The following is an 18,234-nucleotide window of genomic DNA, read 5'->3' as shown; positions in this document are numbered from 1 at the left end:
TCAAAATTCCCTGCCAATCGTATCAAACATGTCGCAAAACTGTCGTGACCAGAATCTTGTATCGGCTTACCGTTTTTCGATCACGACCTTTTTGGCTTTACGTTGTCCTAAGTGACCCACTTTTCGTCACCAGTAACCATCCGCTTCAGAAAATGATCAATTTTCGCAGATGGAAACTCGGTTCATAAGAACTTTCGCCTTCATCGGAAGAATGACTGTAGACCTAGATTATATTTATTCTAGGTAGTCGGAAAAGTCTTTTCGTATTTTGTGAACAGATGTCATTGCAGTCGTATATCCCCAGTGCTACCAATTACATTGTGTCATACTATATAGTGTTAGAAAGGTGAGATTTTAAGTTTCATTTAAATTTCAGAATGTCGGAAATAGGCTTCAGCGATAATTGTTTGTCGCGTGCAAATATTTTTGATTGGTACAAATTATTCAAAGAGGGTCGAAAACGCGTTGTCGACGAATAACGTACAGAACGGCCATTAACAACAACTGATGATTCATACGTCAAAAAAAAATTAAAGGAAATGCTGCTTGAGAATCGACGATTAACAGTCAGGAATCGTACTGACATCGTTGGAATATCGAACGGATCAGTGAAAACCATTTTGAAAGATCATTTGGGTCTAAGAAAAGTAAAAGCACGCTTGGTTGCAAAATCACTAAATTTTTTTCGAAAATCAGGTTTGCGTAAACGTCCGTTAAGCAATGCTTTCCGATTTTCTGGATGTTATGAAACCTATTATTATTGGCGATGAGTCATGGATCCATGCTTACCAACCGGAAACAGACGATAAATCGGCCGAATATGTTGGCAAAGGTGAGCCGAAGTCAAAAAAGGTTAATGTGAGTGAATGTGAAAGGTTATGTTGACAGCCAAACTATCAACAAGGAATACAATTTGAGTGTTAGCATCGTTTGCGTGAAGCTGTTCGTAAAAAGGGGTCGCAAATATAGAAGGCCGACATAGATTTTGAAAAATTATAATTTGAAAATTATGAAGAAAGTCTTGTTATATTTTGCTAATAGTAGTATCAAGAAATATTTGAGGAACTTGGAGAAAGCTCGAAAAGGATATAAATTGGACAAAAAAAAATAAACTCGCTTACTTAAAGCAATAAACAACTATACTTTACTTTTATATTGATTAATGAGCATTCTATTAGGAGACCAAATGTAATTACTGCGCTTGTTGCCGGAAATGCGTGCAATGGTATACATTAGACTGTCAGTATGTCGGCAAACAGAAGCTATTTATTTTGATTACGACATTTTATTTCTGTAATTTTTATTAGGAACGATTGCCGCAATTCCGTTTTGCGCTGCTGTTTTGTTTACACGCGCGCTCAACATATGATTGCCACAAACATTTACCCACACGCGCCTTTGTATATGAACGGACTATATACGTGTGTGCATGTGTTAGTGCGGCAAATGCCAATGGCGGGACTTTTACCAAATAGGAAATAAAATGAAAGAACAAGCGAAACCGCAAACCACCGGAGGATTTTCGGTGAAAAGTGTGTATGGGTAGAGAACGAGTGGTAGAGAGAGGGAGAGAAATAGAAGAAAAAGTAAGAGAGAGAGAGAGAGAAAGTGGAAAATGAGCGAAAAATTGAGCAATGAGAGAAAGAGCGTAAGCGAGTGCTAAAGCACAGTTTTAGGCGCCAGTTGAGCTCACAGTGAATTAAAATAATTCCAGGCTGCAAAGCAGATAAATTGCAGAGAACGATGGTTAGAAAAGTGAAAGAAGAAAATTTTTAAGAAAAAAAAATCAAAGAAGTAATGGAAAATGCTTTAGAGCAATAAAAGCTAACTTCCAGTAAAAGCATTTCGCTTTCAGGTATTAAAACAGGAAATTGTTGTTAATAAATTAATTTTTTTAAAACTATACGACAAATAAAAAATAATAATTTTATAAAATAAATAAAAAAAAACCCAGACTTGCGTTGGTGCTTCTTTTAAGCCTTCTACATCACTTGTATTTGAGTTGCATGTATGTGTATTTCTTTAAAAGCCTTCACGCTTGCCAGTCAAATCGGTTAAAGCAGCGTCAAAGCGTTGTGGAGTGCATGAAGTGCCTTTGCTGTCAAGCTAAGCAGCACAAAGCAGCGCGCACAAGCAAGGCGTTGCGGGCGGAAAGGCAGGCGCAAACAAATGCGCGGCGTATGTATGTCAATAGTGCGCTTTCCAATGTATTCTTTTTCACTTGTGCTCATTTTTACTTTTCTTTCAGCGCTGCTGCCGCACGACACAAACGCTGTTTGCCATGGTGCTGCATTGTATTTATTTGTTTTTCCGATTTTTTTGCATTTTATTTTAATTTTTCTTTTGCTGGATTTGGCTTAAAGGCACATTTTATATTTGTTTTGCATTTATTTTGCTTATTACTTTTTGCTTAAACGCGCCGTGTTCGTTTTGTTGCTTGCGTATACATATCCACAAAATATATGTATGTATGCATGTATATATGTGTTGGCTTGTGACCTTTGCTGCTTTAATTTAGCCCTATCAATGACCGAGTGTTTTTATTGGAGTGTAGTTAACGCTGGCCTTTAATAAATAGCCACAGGAAGTCACAAACGGCGGAAGTGATTCGCTAGCAGACCCAACAACAAGCGCTAAGGATAAATATGTACATAAGTATACGGCAAAAAACTGTAGTGTGTATGTATTTATAGAGCGCACAATAATTTATGTACACCCTACCAAAAGCAAAGCGCTACCAACATCTTGACATTTACTTTATAGTTATGTAGGTTAAATATCACGTATACGCCGTGTAGGTGCACTGCTACACAGCGATTAGCGTTTAACCATCGCCGTGGAATTTTTTGTGCCTACATAGATTAATAGTTAGCTAAATTTAGTCTTTGCCGTGCATTCTAGTTAAGGATATATATATAATTTCTTCAAAGCTAACGCCAGAATTTCTTTGCTTTTTGCCTACGAGACGCTGACTAACTGGACTTGGAAAATTCAATAACACTTGTATGCGCTACTTTCTTACAGCTGTAGATTTTCACTTTTTTTGTACACACACATACCGAAGAAAGAAACACTTTCTTTGCCACCACGCGCCGTACTGTGGTCCCCGGTGGCGTATACGCAATATTTTCACTTCACTTCACACAAATTAAACATTCGCTTTGCACTGTACAACAACTGTACATTTACAACAACCACCGCCACGGCACTCCGTTGTGCTATTACTACAACAACAACGCCACTCACTGCCTGTATATATTCACTTTTGTGCTGCTGTTGCATACATTTAGGGGCGTATAGGCAAAACAGCGCAAGTACGGGTATTTAATAGCGCAGAAAAGCAGCACATGTATCACTTGTGAGCAATATTGAATTATGTACTTTTTAACGTGATTTTAGTAATATAATAGTCCACACTTTACTTTTAAATTTTGCTTTTAATTTCCATGCGATTTCACGATTTACTTTTTCATGCCCGCACTGCGCCGCCTCAGACATGCATCATACGCCGTGGCTGCCCTGTCTGCGGCATGGATAATTCATCAGCCGCCCAGCCGCTATGCCGCCGTGCTGCTTGAACTTGATACCGAGCAAGGTTCTGCTTTAATCTTTTTATATTTGTAAGCGTGAATATCGCATGCGATTTTTCTACTTCAGCACAGCGCTAGCGAACTCAAGACTGATGAACGATTTTTCTACACACTTTCTTAGAAATATTTATAATTTTTATTTGAGCAGCAAACACATTGAAAATCCAAAAATTGTTTATTTGCTTAAGGCAAGCACAGAGTAGCGGACGCGCGGTCCGTCAGTGTGTTGTTTGCGCTTACAGACGTTTCCCAACTGGATGCTGTTCACTGCCAGTGCCCAAAGTGAAGTTCCAACTCAGCGCTTGAAGAGCGCAACCACCACGCGCAACCCCCACCAAGCCACATAAACTCTCTGCAATGTTAAACTAAAAAAGCATTTTTGTTGTTGTTGTTTCACAATTTCTTTTATTATTTTACTGCTTTGGTGTAGCGCTTGGTGTTTCACCACTTAGCCGTTGCAGCGCATGCGATTCGCTCCGCGTTAAACTTGCATCTGCTGGAAATCCCGTTACTGGCCAGCGCCATGCGAAGCTAACAGCTGGAGATTTATGCTCGCGAGCGCATTTCTCTATCTTTACTCGCCGCTATGTATATATGTAAACACCGTATTATTTCTGCACAAGAATGGTGCGTGCCGAAAAGTTCGTAAGCTCACGCGTCGTTCGTTTATTTGAGCGCAAGTTTTCGAAAAGTTTCCTCACATAGTTTGGCGCGCCAGCTGTCGACGCTGCTACCTTATATTGTTGATGTGCCGCGTGCTGGTGTTATTTCAGGTGGTTTTCCACTGTCAACATTGCCTATAGTCACCCCCAGTTGCCCCCCTCCACTCGTACAGCTACGCCGGCTTACAAGCCGTTTACCTAGCAACCCTCCTGCAACCCATCCCCCAACTGAGTCATTAAAACCACCCTGCTTTTAGCCCATCGAGCACATCAAATGCACGCACCGAAGCGCACTTAACGATGTACACACACACACACACAAGCACTTTAATTGCATACATATGTACGCAGTAAATGACTATCGAATATTCGCATTGTCTGCTCGGAAGTGTAGTGAAACGCGCTGTCGAAATACTTCTGCTGTGTTTACGAGTGTTTATGTCCTTATGCTGCTGTCAGTTTGCTATTTTGTTTGTATTTGGTTTGTGTGTTTTGTTACTCGGCGCCTTTTGCCTTTCACTTACTTCCGTTTTTCATACTCCGTTCGTGTGTGTGTGTGTGTATGGGGCTGTAAGGTATATATTTAAGGGATGCTGTTGGTATCGGCGTTGCTTGTGGGCTGACTGCCATTTCAGTGCTTTGGAGATTTATCGTTTTGGGGAATCCCTCATAATATGACAATGTCAATGAATGTCTACGCTCATATATTCACGCCATAAATTCTACGATTAGGCAGCGTGTTGAGTGTGCGAGTTTATTTTTAGGTTTTATGTTCTAGATTTTTAGCAGTCAAAAACTGCCGAGTATGCTCAAAATATTCTAAAAGCCGTTAATAATTTTTTAGGTTCGGGCTGAAGTTTTTTCCATCAATTGTGAATTCGAAAATCTGATAAATTATTCAAAGCAAGTTGAAGGCCATTAAAGGGGTTTGGATAAAGGAATTGTCAACCTACGGATTCATAAAAAATTTTAATAAAAAAATGCTATAATCCTCCAGCTCCAGCTCTATCGATTGTCAAACACCCAGACGTACATTAAGCACAGAAAAAAACTTGATGGAAGTTCAATCTAAAAAGTCTATTAGTGCCTGTTTACCACTTCGCCGATTAGCTTTTCGAAAGCTGTCCGCCACAAGCGTACTGCTGCAAAAATTATATTACTTACAACTTTGTCAAAAATTTGGCCTTCATGAGACCATGGAATAATCCGCCCTTTTTAGCAAAATCTTAGATTCTCTTTTATGTGTTGCGTGAAATTAATTAAGAGTGACTCTTAGTGACTAAAAGCCGCGGCTAGGATGGGCTTCAATGTGGAAGCCGATTTCTCAGTTTCGAAAACAGAAAAAGGTCACAGGGAGCAAAAGCAGGGAGCAGTAAGCTTTATCGTGCTTTAGCAAGAAGTGGTGTGTTTCGAGGGCACCAGACCTTTCTATAGGTCCGGGAAGAGGTCGCTGATGAAGACCGGAAGAATGAGCAAATCCAAAGTGAAAATCGATGTTCATTGTCTTTTTTGACATCAAAGGCATCGTCCATCACGAATTTGTTCCTCCTGGACAAACCGTCAATGCCAAGTTTGAAGTGGAAGTCCTCAAGAGACTCAAACGAAGGGTCAATTGGGTACGACAAGGCATCGCAGTCGATTGGAAGTTGCACCACGACAACGCTCCGGCCCACACAGGGTTTCTTGTGAACAGCTACATAACCAAGACCGGCATCCCAACGCTTCTGCAGTCGACCTTCCGACCAGATGTGACCGCCTCGGACTTTTTTGTTTCCTTGCCTGAAAAAGCCGATGAAAGGCAAACATTTTGAGATGACAGAGGAGGTCCAAGCAGCATGCACTTCAGCGGCTCTTAAGGCTGTTCCGGAGAATGCCTTCCGTGACGCCTGCAATGCTTGGATCGCATTGGCAGTGTTGCATCGACGCAGAAGGTGCCTATTTTGAAAGTTTTTAAAGATTTGTAACGACTTGTGTAATCATTTTTTTTAAATCAACTTAGTCCTATTACTTTCCGGACAAACCCTATATGTACATATATATAAAATTGCTTAGATTCCGATCCTCTGGTGGACGTTTTACATCGTAAGGTATTTTCCTGGTTTTGATTTCTGCAAGTTGCAAGAGTATAAAATGTTCGGTTCCACCCGAACTTAGCCCTTTCTTACTTTTTGTTTTAAATATTTTCAAATTTGTTCCACCGTGCCACAAAACCCATAGTATACATATGATGTATATATGTACTTTGTGCAGTGTGCTTCCCAATCGGCACTTGCTCCATGGTAATTTCATTAAAGATTCCCATAGAAAATACACACCAAATACAATACACAACAAATAATGCTAAAATCAACAGTAAAGTAATGTATGTACGTATATATACACAATAAAAGAATTGAACAATGGAAAAAATAGGAAATCAACCCTCTTCTACGTGGTTTGAGAAGCTGTGGTGGTGAGTTGCTGCTGTTAATAGTTGGAGATGCCGGAACAAGCCACACAATGGAAACATTACACATTAACAACAAATGCAAACTCGAACGTACAAATATACATATATATAGCAAATGTTTGCATACAAGCGCCCAGAGGGATAACCCAATAAACATAATTGTTGAATGTTGAATGAAATAAGTACGATTTCAGTATTCTAGCTAATTTTATGTCGAATATATTTGTCAGTGAGTGAGTTATATTTATGAAATTTATCGAAAGCATATTCTCTAGTATACTTGAGTCTTATATTATATCTAGTACTTATATTATACAATATCTACAACCTGAATAAGTTCAAACATATGATCATCTTCTCTAAAAACGCAGTTTGTGGCGTTATTTACTGATCATATGTCATATGCATAAAATGAGAATCAGCTGGGCAGAATGTGGGTCCAGCGGCCTTGCAGTGTAGACACCATAGCTTACTTATGTGCTCCGCAATGTTAAGAAGATGAAGTCGGCCATCGGAGCTATAGACGGGTGAGAGAGTTACGACATGTTCAGGCGCGCTGCTAAGCCCATTTAATGTGACTAAACTAGATGCAGTGATATGATAAGAGGAGTGGCCATAATAGATCACAAGTGGTAGTGTGTTGTATTTCTCATCATAAGTTCTAATTTCACTTATTCTATTCTTATCTATGACTTAAGTCGATCTTATTTCCGAACAAATTCCTATTTCGTTCGTCCGTCTGTATTTACACGAATTAGTCTGTCAGTGTTTGTGATATCGACTTAAAATTGTGCACATTTCCTTTTTCTTCCAAGAAGTTACTCGATGGTCTTAAACGGCGATATCGACCCATTGGATGATATATGTAGCTGCTATAATATGGAAAACTTTTTTATTTGACAAGATATTCAAAAAATTTGGTTTATATTCGTTTTCTTTCTCTTTCGCACTACAACCGTGAATCAGTCTGGGCCGAGAACAAGAAATTTCACTAGTTGCCTCAATCCTTTGCGAGGTTACGCTAGATTTACAAATCGCTATGCACTTGGTCCTTCCATTAGATGCGTGAGATTGCTTCAGCTTTTCGTTGGAGCATCATCTTCCATGCGAACTACATGGCCTAATCACCGCATTCGTTGAATGTTTATGCACTTAACTATAATATCCATTCCGGCGTATGTATAGCACATACAGTTTGTGGTTTCATCCTCTTCAATACTCATCCCTCACGTAAAAATCTCTAAAGATCTTGCGAGGAGCAGTTCTTTCGAATAATTCAAGTGCTTGCTCATCTCGGATCGTATGCGCTGTATAACAGGATAATAATGAGAGACATATAGAGCGCAATTTTCAAAAGTCGACAGAGGGATCTGCTTCTCAATTTCCTATCGATCCCAAAGTAACACCGGCAAGAATTACTCTACGCTTGATCTCCAAACTTATTTTATTTGTGGAATTTATGCTCCTTCCGAGATATACAAAGTTTTAACTTTATCGTATTTATAGCTGCTAACGGTGACTTAGTTCTCTAGACGCGGGGAATCTTTATACAAGATCTCCAGCTACTTTGTCGTGCTCTCGTCCACCACAGAACCAAACTCTTCCGCTTCTTTTACTAGATTTGGAAAGACTGCGCTGACGGCTCTGTTGTTAAGGATATCAATGCTGTCCACAAGGTGGAGTTCTATACCACCTACTATGGAGCTTACTAACAATGGGATTCTGTGCCAGGGGTATGACGATGACATTGTCATAATGGCACGAAGAAAATTTGAGAACACTATCTGCGACATAGTCCAAAGTGGCTTAAGTCTAGCAAAGGTATTAAGTCTATTACAGCATGTAATAGGGTAGGGTTAAACATCAACCTGTCAAAAACAACCGTCGTCGCTTTCACTTGGTGGCAGGGAGTTAGAGGTATTTAAAGAGGTCAAAATCCCAGACCGTACATCAGACTCAAGATTACGGTGGAATGGGATTGTGAAAATAACACTGTCCAGAGCCACCGAGGCACTTTTGTATGCAGACGCCTAGCCGGTAGTCTCCTTGGCGCGCTCTATACTTGGCACTGCAGGCTCATAAAAGACTTGTCCAACATAGGCCTAGACTCTTTCGAAAACTGCCGATTTTGCGACATGGAACCAGAACAACTGATTCTAGCTTGCCCAGCTATTTTTGTTTTCCGATGGGTGAAAACCGCTGGCGCTCACGTTTTCAGTTTGGGATAAACACAGAGTTGCTATAAGAAATGGACCTAAGGAAGGGATGACCTGAAGGGGTTAAGTACCCTACTACTAATGAATACTTGGTATATATTGGAGATGAGCGATATTGCGATTTTTAAATCACTGTGATTTTATATTGCTATTGCGATCGCAACTAAGTCGACGTTAAAACGGAGACCTTTTGTTGTTGTTGTTGTAGCGGCAGATTCTGCCGATTTGACAGTGTGTGGCCGAATACAAGTCCGGGTCCCGTCCAGTTTACGTACACCCGACTGTCGTGGGAACGACTGAACCTTTTGTCGGTATTGGCGGTAAATTCTCTTTTGGTTCCTGTAACTCGAGTCAAGCTTTTACGCCTTTCTTTTCACTACATTTTCGCAAATGTTGGAGCGGTTCGGCTACCTGAAACTTAGAGCTTATTGCATAGTTCATTTGTATGTTGGTATGATCTGCTTTTAATATTTTCAAAGAAAAACTATAAACTCCATAATCCATCAGAATGTTTTGAATACCCGCTAATAATATTTTCAAGACCAAATAAATAACGGGAGTTTTCCTAATCTTTGGGAAAATATTAAAAACCCGTAATTTTTTTTTATTCCATAGTTTTTATGAAATTAATTAGTTACAATTCTTGTTTTTCAACACAAAAAGCTTTCAAATTTGGTTTTAACAATAAGTAAAATTAAAAATTTTATTAAAACAAATTAAAATATTCCATTTTGATTATATTTCATCTACCACTTCAAACATCACACTTCACTTCTTTTCCTTGATACATTTCCTGCCATTATTAAAAATTATAAGAACGTTACACTCAAAATTTCAAACCGCTATGACGAAAAATAACATATACGTTATATACAATACCCTGAAGAAAGTTGTTACTTTTCTGCTATTTGCTATTGTGATCGTAATTCACAGTTTCGAACTGCGATCACAGTTTCGCGAACTGCTATTTATAAAAAGTGATCGCAGTTGCGATTTGCGATTTTTCAATCACAGTGAAAAAATCACCGGTAGTGAAATATCGCTCATCACTAGTATATATATTTAAGAAAATAATAATAATACATAAAAAAACAAAGATAAAAGATAACGATAAAGAAGAGTACTTCGTAGTCAAGAAACTAGTATTATCTACAAGGGTATCGATATTAAACATTATTCAATTGGTTTTCTGGGTAGTCAATAGACTGAAATTTCCCTCAAACGAATGTTGAATGTTGACTGCGTCTGACAGTGAATATTCACTCACTTTTGTCTTGCACTGCAATACCACAAGTTTGTAACTGTACTGCATTGGTGTGTGTTGCTGACGATAAGCGTTGCGCACAATCACGCAACCCATGCGATAAGCACGTCACAATACTCGTACGCAAACCCATCAAAGTTACACATTATGTCACTGTGGATGCACCATTAATAGCATCATTGTGGACACCACCCACTGCGTGCAAACGACGGCAACACAACCAACCTGCGCATCGCCCGTTCCTCGAACGCCATCGTTATCGATACAGTTAAGCATAAATGTGTGTGTTTCTATATTTCTGTATGTATGTATGTTTGTGTGTTTGTGTGTGTGTGGTGATTGTCGTCATCATCTCAAGCGACGTCTATTCGCATTAATTTTTGAACGCTCGAGCTGTTGCCAAAGCTGATAATTATGATGACGTCTATGCCCAAAGCAATTTTATCGGAATATCATTGATTACGCGCCAGCTTACTACATACATACATACAAATGCGCATACTTGAGCAAGTTTGTTAACTAGTTGATTGTTTGTAACGGCATTGCAATGATTTCTGTTTTGATATTGTTGAAAATAACCTCGAGGGGAACAATCGACTAAGTCTCGTTGCATATTCGACAAGAATAGTCAATTAGCCATGGAGCATACTTCACAAGAGTCTTTATGGATTTTAACGACTGAACTTGTGCTGCTCATAATCTTATTATATTAGAAAATAATTGTTAAAGGGTTCTTTTACGCAAATAAAATGGAAAAAGTTTTGCAATTATTGATTCTAAGTATTTTTCTGCAAAAGCCGTCGCATAAAATAATTATTTTTGCTCTTCACAAAGAATTTAGAATTTAGACGTTTTGGAATACAAAAAGTGGCATTTTTAGCAATATGATCTCTTACTTTTTCGAGTAAGTTTGCTGAAATATTTGTCCAAGGATTGCAGACGTATGCTTTATTATATCCAGAACAGGGGATATTAAGTTTACCACGAAGCTAGTAACACTCAGAACGGGATTGATTTGCACGGGGACGATTTGTTTGTAATATCTAAATCGGGATACATACAGCGTTATATACATACATAAATGCATAAATGATCAAAGTAACGAAACCATTTGAAATCCAGGCATCTTTGTTTCCTTAAGTCTGTCTGTGAAAGCGATAACTTGAGTCAAAAATGAGATATCGTAAAGAAAATTTGTACAGCGATGCCTTTTCCTTTGGATTTTAATGAAACCGACAATTTTTTCAGTCCTCGAAACACTTTTCATAAGCATTTTTTATGATGGCCTTCAGCTACTTCAATGAATTTTGTTTTATCTCTTCGATCGACTGAAACGGATTCCACGGAGCGAAATTTTCGATTTCGGGAACAAGAAAAAAACACTTGGAGCCAAATCTGATGAATACGTTGGTTGAGCGATGGTATTCATTGCGTTTTTGGCTATAAATTCGGTCCGAATCATGGCTCAATGCGATGGTGCATTATCATTGTGTAAAATCCATGAATAGTTTACCCACAATTTCGGCAGTTTTCGACTCAACCAAACGCCTCAATATGGCTAAACAGTACTCCTTATTGACCGTCTGTCCCACCGGAACAAATTTTTGATGAACCAAACCCCCAATATCGAAAGAAACAATGAGCATCATCTTGATTTTTGAGCGGCTTTGGCGTGTTTTTTGGTTTAGGCTCGTTTTTCCCCTCCATTCCGATGATTGTTGACTTGTTTGCATAATCCCATGTTCTTATCGGCAGTTATAATGCTTTCCGTGAATGTGGGATCGGATAAAGCATGTCCAAAGCGACTTGTTTACGGTACTCTTTAAAAAAAAAATCAACTTTATCAGGACGAGTCGAACAAGAACGTGTTTCATACTCAAAATATCCACCTAAATTATTCGAACGGACTCGCGAGAGACGTCGATCTCTCTTGCCATCGATCTAACACTTGCCTGACGATTTTCAAGCACCTTCACTTTATCATCAGTTGAAGAGGTCGAAGGCCCTCCAGAACGAGGCATTTTTCAGCGATCTCTCGACTTTCTTTCAAGGCTTGGTACCAGCCGTAGGCTTGTGTTTCTGATAAAACTGAATCACGGTAAGCCTTTTCTAACATTCGCAATAATTTTGAAGTTATCTAAAAATGCTTGACTACTCTGCAGTACTATTCCTTTTCTCCTTCAACGTTTCCACCTATTTAACGTATACGAACTGCTCTAGATTCACATATATCTGAAGATTTCGAAATAAGACTTTACATTTGGGATTACTACACCTCGCATAAATCAAGCGCACTTGGAGCAGGTTCCACTAACCTCAATGCATAAATTGATATCAAGCTTATAACGGGTGATTTTTTTGAGGTTAGGATTTTCATGCATTAGTATTTGACAGATCACGTGGGATTTCAGACATGGTGTCAAAGAGAAAGATGCTCAGTATGCTTTGACATTTCATCATGAATAGACTTACTAACGAGCAACGCTTGCAAATCATTGAATTTTATTACCAAAATCAGTGTTCGGTTCGAAATGTGTTTCGCGACAAATTTTGTTCAGCGATGAGGCTCATTTCTGGTTGAATGGCTACGTAAATAAGCAAAATTGCCGCATTTGGGGTGAAGAGCAACCAGAAGCCGTTCAAGAACTGCCCATGCATCCCGAAAAATGCACTGTTTGGTGTGGTTTGTACGCTGGTGGAATCATTGGACCGTATTTTCAAAGATGCTGTTGGACGCAACGTTACGGTGAATGGCGATCGCTATCGTTCGATGCTAACAAACTTTTTGTTGCCAAAAATGGAAGAACTGAACTTGGTTGACATGTGGTTTCAACAAGATGGCGCTACATGCCACACAGCTCGCGATTCTATGGCCATTTTGAGGGAAAACTTCGGACAACAATTCATCTCAAGAAATGGACCCGTAAGTTGGCCACCAAGATCATGCGATTTAACGCCTTTAGACTATTTTTTGTGGGGCTACGTCAAGTCTAAAGTCTACAGAAATAAGCCAGCAACTATTCCAGCTTTGGAAGACAACATTTCCGAAGAAATTCGGGCTATTCCGGCCGAAATGCTCGAAAAAGTTGCCCAAAAATTGGACTTTCCGAATGGACCACCTAAGACGCAGCCGCGGTCAACATTTAAATGAAATTATCTTCAAAAATAAATGTCATGAACCAATCTAACGTTTCAAATAAAGAACCGATGAGATTTTGCAAATTTTATGCGTTTTTTTTTTAAAAAAAGTTATCAAGCTCTTAAAAATCACCCTTTATAATATAAAACAACATAGTCATGTGTTTGGAATTGTGACTACCATATATAGGTTTATTTTTTAAGTTATATACTCACTCATCCGGTTAATAGTTATTTCTAGTATTTTTAGTTCATATTTATATTTATCTAAGCCTTATCCATAAGCATTTGTAAGAGCACCATAAACAACACAAAAAATTAATACCTATTTAATAGTGCCTCAGCTTTTATATCAAATCTCCTACTTAAGTAGGACGCCTTGATAGTATTGAATATTATTATTATTTTGCATATTATAATAGCTATTGACACGCGAGTCGTGGCATATACCAAACACTATCAAAGTGTATATAACACATGTGTGTATGAACCCTATACATACTCGTACCACAATAGCACCAGCACTATCTGCCTTTCCATTTAATGCTGATGTGTATCTTTATGTTTTACTTATATTATATTGTATGTAGGTATGAATTATGTACACGATTGTGTAGGCTATAACTGGAAACCCAACATCGATATCAGATGCCTGACCAATCGATGGTATGTATTAATCTGTCGCAATATGACCTTAATCTGACGAAAAAGGACGGCTGAGAAGGTGGAAGACTAAATAATTTAATGCTGATATCGATTTTCCCTAATTTAATATGACTATTATTATTATTATTATTATGTTGTTTCTCTTTGAATATCAAATAATATAGATAATATAAAACGAACACACACACGCCCATGTATTGAGTTGTAGAATGAAAAATAACCCCATGTCTCAGGACAATATACATTTAATTAGTAAAGAAGGGCTAAATTCTGGTATAACCGAACATTTTATATGCTTGTAACTTATAAGGATTAAACCTGGTGTAATACCTTCAGATACATCAGACTTGTTAGTTATATGGGGTCTGGAGCAAGTTTTCACTCGATATTATTCATTCTAATACAAAGATGCACCGTTATTAGAAAAATACGTTCTCTCAATTTTATTAAGAGAATTGACATATTGGCCGATATATGCGGTATAATGTCAGCCGTAAATTCGAAAATCTTTAAATTTGATGTATAGACGGAAAAGGGAAGTGTTTACCCGATGCAACCTATTTTCGGCTTTCAGACATCCTATTATTAGGAAAGGATTCTCTATGAATTTTAATTATGTATCTCACTCATTGACCAATATTGTCGGTCAAAAGTCAACTATAGGCTCTGGGGTCCACACAGTCAGTACTTGGAGGCTTGAACAGTTTTGATTCGATTTGGACAATTTTGGTCATAAATGTGGCAATTCTCTCATTTCGCAGTGTAACAACAGAAGAATGTTTCTTACCGAATTTGTTTAAAGTCGGTCGAGCAGTTCCCAAGATACAATATGTGATTTGCCCTAAAAGTAGGCCGTGCCCGCCCATCGACCAAATTTGACACCGGTTCCTATAAAGCCCTGTTGTGCCATCCTGAATGTATAATTTAATGTCTCTGACGCCAAGTTATTGATTTATAGAGATTTTATTAAATTTTAAAAAAGCAATACTTCCTTTAGTCCCAATATAAATAATATAAAGATTTTCGACCTTCAGGTATAAAGTCACCAATATGTGAGTTATTATTATTATTATCATATTACTTTCTATGATTATTATTATTCCACCAAGTTTTATACCGAATTTGTCGGTCAGTGTATGATATACATATGTATATAATATATGTATTGATTTCGATCCTCTGGTTGACCTTTTGTACCTTAAAGTTTTCCCTTGCTTTGATTCGTGCAAGTTGCAAGGGTATTAAATGTTGTACTAGTTCTGGACTGGCAAGCTTGCGGCCTGCGTTGAGCTGCCTTTCAACTCCAAGGACGCCATACATAGGGATGGGGTCAAAATAGACATTAATAAGTTCACTTTGAATGGCATTCAGAACTTAGATGAAGCTAGTCACGAACGAATTACCGGCGGTATAGTACTGAATCTCGGTAGCGTATTGTAGGCTCTCTTGATGTTCCTAGGTGGCGGTTTCACTACAAACAGAGAAGAATGATTTCTGCAAAAGCAATTCAGCAGAAACTGCTTGGAGAAGAGTGGATGATATCTTTTTAGGGATCATGCGGGTCTCATACGGTGCAACGAGAAACATCTTGCGATGTCTGTCCGAAATGCGGTGTTGTGTCAAGTCTTTATCTTCCTCAACTAAGTGCTTTTGCATCAAGGCGGGCTTATCTGTCGTGAGTAGTTTAATACCGACCTATCATTGACCACATAAATGGGCAACACGGTTTCTTTGTCGCGGCCCAAAGCACTGCCCGTTAACGACTTGAAGATTTTGTTAGGCCTCTTTACCTTGATAATTGATCGAGATCGTATGCAGAGTGAAGAAATACAGACTGTCAAATATAACATCTAAAACTTATGTGTAATTGACTGTAAGAATTTTAGAACCATCGAGAAGAATGTTGAGGCCTAGTATCATGCGTTCACTTTGTGCATATGGTTGTTACGAATTTAGCAGTGGAGAGTTTTATGCTCCTTCTCCCTCTTCTTCCTCGTCTGTCGCTGAACCACGCTGTTGTAACGCAATGTAATGTAACAGTTGAAAGAGTGGAATTCGCTTGGCTAATCTGCGAAAAAGAGAAGAAAACTCAACGATTTATCTCTCCGTCATTGCTTCGGTCAAAGAGTTTGAATTAGGATACCCCTTATGGTACTATGAGTATAAGAAGGAAAATGGTGCCTTCGAAAGCTAAATTTCAAATGAGAACAAAATAACTCGTTCATCAAATAAAATATTACCGTTAACAGTCATCAATTGTTTTTTGTTAGCTTTAATGGTATTTATAGTTCCAGTATGATTTGAGCACGGATAAGATTGAAGGTTAAATTTGCATTTAAAATAATTCCTGCTCAATCGAAATTGCACGAATCGAGTACTCGTCTTGATATACAATATTCAAGTGGAAATCGATGGCAAACAAGCAAAGCCATTTCACTGTCCACTGCTCGATTGTAGAGGTCGCTCGCTGAAAGTGCACACGCTCAATTTCATACAACTTTTGAAGAGTCTTAATTAATTGGCAGACCGTGTTAAAGGGCTCAGCATAAAAGGTTTTCGCAAACAAAAACAACAAAACTCAACTTGGTTGAATGGTGCATTATTTGCTCAAAGACGCGCACAGCAATCGCACATTAATGCAAGTCATCAGGCAGGCAATCAGACGTAGCCGTGTAATAATTGACTGATTACAAGTAAAAATTCCGACAATCCGACAAGTACCAGTCAATACAATCGCAATTAAAAGTGTGCTTCGTACAAGTGCTTGTAGTGGCATAACGGCGGAAAAGCGTCGGGCAACTTGAATGCACTCACACACCTACAGATGTATGTACCTCTGTGTGATGCTTATGAAATGTGAATGTGATCAAAAAAGGCACATATACACACATAGACGTTTACACACAAATATTTGCACGGCAAGCAAGGCAAGCGCCCGGTGGCAAGTGGTTGTGGCATGTTGCATGTGGCATATAGCCATTTCGTTTGGCATTTTCCACGGCACGTGCATTTAATATTGTTATGCGCTTTTGTTACTGCTAATGTTGTTGTTGTTAGTCAGTGGCAAAAGCCAGCTTACAACAAATCGTTGCAAATAAGCTGCTGGGCACATACACCATAGACCCACAACGGTTGATTGAAGAAGATGTTAATCCTGGTAATTGAAAATGTGCGCCGCTTGTAATTTTTTGGATTACTACAGCGGGCCACTGCACCGAGCGCCGTAACAACAAGCAATCAATAAAATCTAATAGGAATCTGCATGCTTTGACGAGGGTCAGTGGAGCAATGGAGGCAGCGCCAGCATGCAGTCGATGCAGCAGCAACAACTCGCTTGTTTGGCTTAGTGGGTACAATGAACTTAAGGCAAATACCTGCAGTTGATTTTAGGAAAAATCCTACAATTTTTCTTCAGCTCCTCTCCACAGCAGCATTGGTATGCTGTTCGCTTAGCGCCCTAAATGGCATTGGCGCAATATTCACCGTTGAAGTGATGCAATATTGATGGGTGCATGGACCCCATATAATGTGCATGTAAGCTCCCTTGCAGAATCAGTGTGTTTGTACATGCGATTGAATGTGATCACAAGTAGGCGCCTGTGAAATGTAACTTAATCGCCGTAGGCAGGCACAACGTAAGCACTGTGTTTTATGGTTGACAAAATGTTGGCAAATAATTATAAAAAATAAAAATATTAATGCTAATATAAGCCAGAAAGTGAAGAGACACACCTATTGTGAAATTCCGAATTTTTTTTTTTTTTGTATTATTTCCTATATTTATAGGGTAATCGAGGTTCTCTACATATAAAGCTCAAATTAAATTTGTTTATTATCGTCCGAAAGAACATTCTTTGGTATTTATTTTTTGAAGATTATATCTTTCAAATTTGTACCGCGACTACGTCTCAGATGGTCCATGTGTTGAATTCCATTTTCGATGACTCGTTCGAGCGATTTGACTGGTAACTGGTGAGTGACAGGCGAAATCTATTGCTCGAAGACCTGAATTGAAGGGGGATTGTCCGCATAGGCTTTAGATGTTACATATCCCCATAGTAAAATAATAATAAAATAAAATCTTTTTCTTTGTAATTATAACTATGCAGTGTATCAAAGAGTACTTGAATGCTGTATACGGTGACTCTTCTAGTTCGATAGCGACCGTCAGAACTTGGTTTAATGAGTTTCAACGCCTGACAAAAGACGGAGTGTATCATTCTGGCCAACAAGCTGACGACTACCGTTG

At 38.7% G+C, this 18,234-nt stretch overlaps 1 protein-coding gene across 8 annotated transcripts in view; it reads right to left on the bottom strand.

Moving 5' to 3' along the window:
- Window positions 1-18,234, bottom strand: part of LOC105231884 (endoplasmic reticulum aminopeptidase 2) — a 71,540-nt gene that overhangs the window by 24,399 nt on the left and 28,907 nt on the right. For 2 of the 8 annotated variants that reach the window (XM_049450558.1, XM_049450559.1), the window contains exon 1: window positions 3,023-4,410. The exons of 4 other annotated variants lie outside the window; for them this stretch is intronic. The gene's annotated coding sequence lies outside the window, so the exon portion shown is untranslated. Of the gene's footprint in view, window positions 1-3,022; window positions 4,411-18,234 lie in introns of those variants that run through there. 2 more of the 8 variants (XM_049450560.1, XM_049450562.1) reach the window with 2 other exon arrangements.

Source organism: Bactrocera dorsalis, chromosome 2 (assembly GCF_023373825.1).
Source record: "Bactrocera dorsalis isolate Fly_Bdor chromosome 2, ASM2337382v1, whole genome shotgun sequence".
In the NCBI taxonomy this organism is placed as follows: Eukaryota; Metazoa; Arthropoda; class Insecta; order Diptera; family Tephritidae; genus Bactrocera; species Bactrocera dorsalis.
The sequence above is the reverse complement of the archived record's forward strand: the minus strand, read 5'-3'. Positions and strand labels throughout refer to the sequence as shown.